Source organism: Hibiscus syriacus, unplaced genomic scaffold (assembly GCF_006381635.1).
Source record: "Hibiscus syriacus cultivar Baekdansim isolate YM2019G1 unplaced genomic scaffold, ASM638163v2 tig00110745_pilon, whole genome shotgun sequence".
In the NCBI taxonomy this organism is placed as follows: domain Eukaryota; kingdom Viridiplantae; phylum Streptophyta; class Magnoliopsida; order Malvales; family Malvaceae; genus Hibiscus; species Hibiscus syriacus.
In genome coordinates, this window is record NW_024062847.1 from 1,568,128 (window position 1) to 1,574,324 (window position 6,197).

The 6,197-nt window shown below is 36.5% G+C and overlaps 1 pseudogene; it reads right to left on the reverse strand.

The window, feature by feature from the left end:
- Nucleotides 1–2,338: 2,338 nt before the first annotated feature.
- On the reverse strand, nt 2,339–6,197 carry LOC120139415 (annotated as a pseudogene).

The window sequence follows — 6,197 nt, forward strand, 5'->3', positions numbered from 1 at the left end:
TAATTAATTTAATTTTAACTAAACAAAATTAAAATTGAAATTTAATAAAATAATAGTTTTTTTTGCCATAAGGAGGGGTATGGCGTGGGTAGGCCTAGGCCTACATCCACCCTTGGCTATCAACTCTGTCCAACGGGTAATTCGTTTTCTACTATTGATTAGGGGTGTACGAGAATATCTTATTCGAGTAATTTGATTTATTTATCCGATGATCTAATCCGAATATTTGAATATCTAATCTATTTTTTCAAATATTTTGGATCCAATATCAGGTTAAAAATAAGATAATTGGCTTGGATAAGTATCAAGAAAATATTGATTTCGGATTAACCGAATATCAAAAAAAAATAAATGGGCCTTTAGGCCTATGCCCATTTATTAATGCCAATTTATTTTTATCTTCCCAGCCTCAGCCCTTCTCCTCTGTCATCTTTTCCGCTGCATATCTTCACCTCACTAGTCTACTTCATGGCTAAATCAAGGAATTAAGAAGTTGGGAAATTAAAAGAATTAGTCAAAATGGAGTTATTCTTGTTTAATGATCATAGAAAATCAATTATTATATTTTTTTTATTACTTTTGGGCTGCAGTTTTTGTGGACGTAAAAGAAAATCTGAAACTTGTCAAATGTTTTACAGTGAACCAAGCATTTTCCACTAGGAATCGATCGTGTAGCCTTTATGTAAGTTTTTAGTTTAGTATTGGCCATGGATGCTAGATCTTTCTTGCCAAGAAACTGTTTTATATCTAATTTTTTTGCTCGTGCCTTCGATGTTCTCTATCAGCATTGTTAATTCTTTGTTCTTTGACTAGATTAATAGATGTACTCGAGATGATGAAGCAGGGTGTGAGAAGACTGCCCACTGCCCAGGTATCTTATCTAAAATGGGAATTCTATTTATAGCCAAAATAAATGAATAGGATTTGGATAACTATTTTTGTTATTCAAAATTTCGGATATCCAAATTTTCAGATAAGATTTGATTCGATATCTGAATTTAAACACCCCCTACAATTGATGATAGTACTAAGTCCTGCAGTGTTTGTTGTCATGCCTGGTCCTTTCTGATTCGGTTTTCGATGGCCTGGAAGTATTGATGATATAACTAGAATGGGAAACCAGAATTACTGATGAGAAAAGCAGCAGAAGGTACAAAACTGATAAGCTATTCCGGATGTTGATGTTCGAAGTAGAAAAAGAAACTAAAACTGAATGAGTTATTATAAAAAGGTTCAAAAAAATGTCATCATGTTGTATACGGTCTAAGATGCAGAGCTAGCAGATTCATGTTTTAGGTGAAGTCAAAACTTTTCTTCATCAACACTCTATTACTGCTGATTTACCTTATTTTGCTCTCACCTGTAGAGAAAATCATATTTTCTTCTTTTCCCCTCCTGGAAAAAATGATCCTAACCCTTGGGGATGCGGTAATAGCAACATGGACTAAGTGCAACAAATGTAGCATGATTATTAGTACTCATACCTAGCTACCCCCTTTCTCTTTCCTTATAAGCACCGTTCAATATTTTTTCTTTCTTCTTTTTTCCTAATTATTTTGTAAGCCTAAACTTGACCATGGCTTAACACACTCAACTGGAATTCCCTCTTATTTTGAAGCAAATAGCTCACTGCCTAGAGTAATTTTAAAATACCTTCACCCGACTGTGCTCAGTTTCATCTCCATTTCATGGATCCTTTCGAGCTCCTCCACGACCATATTCATATTCAACCTTCGTTTTTCTAGGAAAAACATGCATTTTAGTGTCAGCTTGATCAAATCCTTAATGCCATCCATGGTAAAGAATCCAACAAGTCGAACGTCCACTAGTTCATCAGAACTCAGCCATGATAGTACCTTCAATAGGTAAGTGGAAACAGTTGGACAAAAGCTTCATAATCCAGGTGATGAATGCTTGAAATAGTATAAGTATGATATATATCACACTTTAGGGATTTAATGAAGGGGCTAGTCTGCTTACCAACTTAATTAAGCTCTCATTGGATCGTAGGTAATGGATGTCAACAGCCTCCTCCCTTCCAGTTATGAGCTCCAAAAGGAATACCCTGAAGCTGTAGAGATCACTCATTTTGTTGAAGCTTCTTTTTTTTGATAGAAAATATAAGGAGACCTCATTAAAAACCCCCTTCATAACCTTCATGTTACAACAGTAACTTGAAAGACATTGGAAGGAGGAAAAGTGTGCCTCTAAAATTTATTAACAGAACAATATTACAAAGCCTGATCCAATCATCCTCCACTCACAACAAACAACTGAAAATAAAAACACCCTGAATTGAAACATACAACACAAACCACCCAGACACACAACACTGGAATCAACCTATTCCATCTTTTGCCAACTTATCCGCTTCCCAATTGGCAACTCTCAAAATATGCCAAATTATAATATCCTGACCTACCACTAGAGAAGCAATGTCTTTCACCAAAGACTCAAACATCGGGGTACATCGACCTAGATTCTTAATCCACTCCAAAGCAGTAAGAGAATCTAATTCAAGAATAAGCCTTCTATTTGAAACATTTCCTATTTCCTTAATAAGAAACAATCCTCTTTTAATTGCCAATAACTCAGAAGGGATAAGGACCAAAACTAACCCTCTTAGAAAATAAACCAAGCAGTAAACCATCATTGTCCCTGATCAAACCACCTATTCCTCCTTTAGCCCAGCCCTTTATTATTACACCATCTACATTTAGTTTTACGAACCCCGAAGGAGGAGGAACCCATTAGGACATAGAGGAACCTACCCTTCTTCGGTCTTCACATTAAATTTGCTAATTTTAGATCACCCACGAGGGAATTAAAAGGAATTTTCACATCTTTAAATCTAACAACAAACCAAGATGCGATTCTATAGCGAACAAGGAAGAAGAACAACAACGTACCATCTAACTTCCCATCCTCAAAAAATATCTCATTTTTACACTTCCAAACCGACCACAAAACCGCCCCTGGAATGAATGTCCAAATACTGGAGCTCAGAACAAGATCAGCCCAGACAAAGATCAAAGCAATCAATTTCTCCGGAACAACAAATGAAACATTCCAAGAATTCAAGAATCTAGACCAAAGACCTCATACCACCTCACAATGCAAAAAAAAGATGAGAGACCGACTCCAAAAACTTACCACACAACGGACAAAGGGAATCGTCAATCCCAGCCACACCTCGCTTGAACAATTCCTCTTTAACAATCACTCTCTGATGGCTAACCTGCCAAACAAAAGTTTCTACACAGGGCGGGGCTACCCCTAACCAAAATCTCTTTCCCAAGTACCATCAGTTACATCAGTGCCAACCCGATTGAAAAATTTCTTAATGCATAATTTAGCTGAAAAACATCCCTCCCCATTTCCTATCCACACCCAGCAGTCTTCTACCGAAGTCATCAAATAAGTACTATTCAACAAAGAATTAAGCAATAGCCATTGTTCATCCTCCCAATAAACCAAATTCCTTCTCATTTGAATATCCCACAACCAACCTGAAGAAGTATTAACCCTGAACTATGCAACTTTACCCTCTTTATTGACAGAGAGAGCGAATATCCTCGGGAACCGATCTTTTAAAGGAATCGAATCCAACCATATATCATGCCAAAACACCACTGACTTTCCATTTCCAGTTCTTAACCTTAAATTATTCCTGAGATAATCTCCAAAGTCATCACTAGAAAAGAAGTTTTTAACAACTCCTATCCAAATCCACGAAGCACGGGGTGACCATTAATTATCTATCATACATGAGTTCGGATCCAGGTTGTAACGCAACACACTACTCTTTTACACTAAGAGCCCTTTTATGAAGCAAATTTCCACACCCATTTCCCCAGAAGAGCCCTATTCAAAAGGACCAGATTTGGGATACCTAAACCCCCCAAATTCTTAGGCTTACACACCAAAGTCCAATTCACCCAATGAATATTCTTTTTTCTATCGAACCCCCGCAAAGAAAAGCTGCCATAATGGAGTTTAATTTATTCAAAACACTAACTGATATTCGAAAGATAGAAAGGAAGTAGATGGGGAGAGAACACAACATTGACTTCACCAAAACTACCCTTTCAGCTAAAGATAGAGACAAAACGTTCCATCCAGACAACTTGTTATAAAATCTTTGAATAACCGGCTCCCACAAGGCTACTGAATTCCTCTTGGTCCCCAACGGTAAACCTAGATACTCATACGGAAATGATCCCACCGAACAATCAATATCCTTAGCCCAACAAGCTAACAACTCAGCCACAACATTAATGCCCAAGATTACGCTCTTATCTAAATTTAATTGCAGCCCCGCCAATATTTCAAAAAATAATAACACTCTTCTAACATTCAACAATTCCCGAATAGAGGCCTTATAGAAAATTATTAGATCCACAAATTGCAAATGCGACAACATGAAGGAACGCTTTTGGTTACCTAACTCAAAACCTGAAAACAGTCGCTTATCCACTACTTTGACTAGCAGCAAATATAATGGCTCACCAACCAAATTAAAAAGCATAGGGGATAACGAGCAACCCTGATGTAATCATCTTACAGTTTGAATTTTCTCCGAAGGTGACTTATTCACTAACACCGAAATAGAAGCTGTTGACACGCAATTAAGGATCCAAGAACACCATTTTTCATAAAACCCCATATTCCCCATTATTTTTAGCAAAATCGTCCAATCTACTGAATCATAGGCTCTTCGTTGAAGCTTCTCAATTATGTGTCCACTCTGACATCAATGCACAGGATGAACTCAGTATAGGTGAAGGTTTCTCTTTCCACAACAGTAGCATCAGAAAAAATCAATTCACTCTAGATCTAAAAAAACATTGATGATAGAACTGTGAGATGGACCTGCTTCATCTATCTTTTCTAGTAACATTGTGATCTTTGCATCTACAACCTTAGCAGTGAAGTTCTTGTCAACCAAGACACTGGCCGTTTTGAAGTTCTTATGTATCAAAGTAGGTATTAGGCTATGCATATGTCATAAATCTACATTGAGAAAACACAATTTCTTCAGTTTGAAACTAGTATCAGTATAGTATTCCTTCATTATATTTCAGATTTACCTCTAGCAGCCCCTAGAGCTATTGATAACCTCTGCTTGAACTCTAGTTTGGTCGAAACCTTTCGTTCGGTATTTGCCAAAACATGGATGAATGTAATATTCGTATTGATGATCACTAAAAACTATGTTGTTATCGAGTCATATCGTACAGATGATTGCATATGCTTCTATTAGGTATACATTCATTTAAAAAACTATGTTGTTAACAAGTCATATCGTACAGATGAATGCACATGCTTCCATTAGGTATACATTCATAAACCAACATTTGAGATCCTCTTTCTTGACAGCACCCTAGAAGAGTAATCAAATTTCGATGTCAAATCTCTGACAAATAGATTACCTGTTTGAAACCCTTAACATGACATTTTCTATTTTAATTGTCTGAGTTCAAATCTATTATAGATAAATTAAAGAAGCATTGACCGTTGAAATCATCTTCATGAAGTGTCTACAGGTAACATATTCATAAATCTCAACTAACTTACATCATTACCTGGGAAACGACTTTTTGGATCAAATTGTTGACTTAAAAAACCATTTGAAAAAGTATAAAATAATTTCATAGGCAACGATGGATTTCCAAGTTGTAATGTAATTGAGACAAATATCTAATAGATACAAGATATATAAGAAAACTGGTTTTACCCCTGCTTTGAACTCCTCTCTTGGAGCACCTTAATGTCTGTTGATAGCCACACATTGTCATGAATCCAACCTTTACAAACCAGAATGAAGCTTTCGAATCTGATGAGATTATTATCGTCAACTTGCTTATAGCTCTTGTTCCAATTCTTCCACTCTGAACTACCTTGCTCATTGACGTCCAGCTGATGAACATGGTCCAGCTCCTTTATTCCACTCCATTGCAGTCTTGGAGTCGTAGTTAGTGAAACATCAATTCAAAAATTGTAGCACGAACCACAATGATTACTACAAGTTTGTTGCAGTGAAAATTTACTTAATGCAGAAGGATCCGAGGATCATGTCTCTGAATTTCTTTTAGAGAAGTACTACATGATTTGTAAAACCAAAGTAATCCTATGCTTAAAGCCACAAATACAAGCGCCCCTGCAACTCCACTGATTATAATCACAATCATTGACAT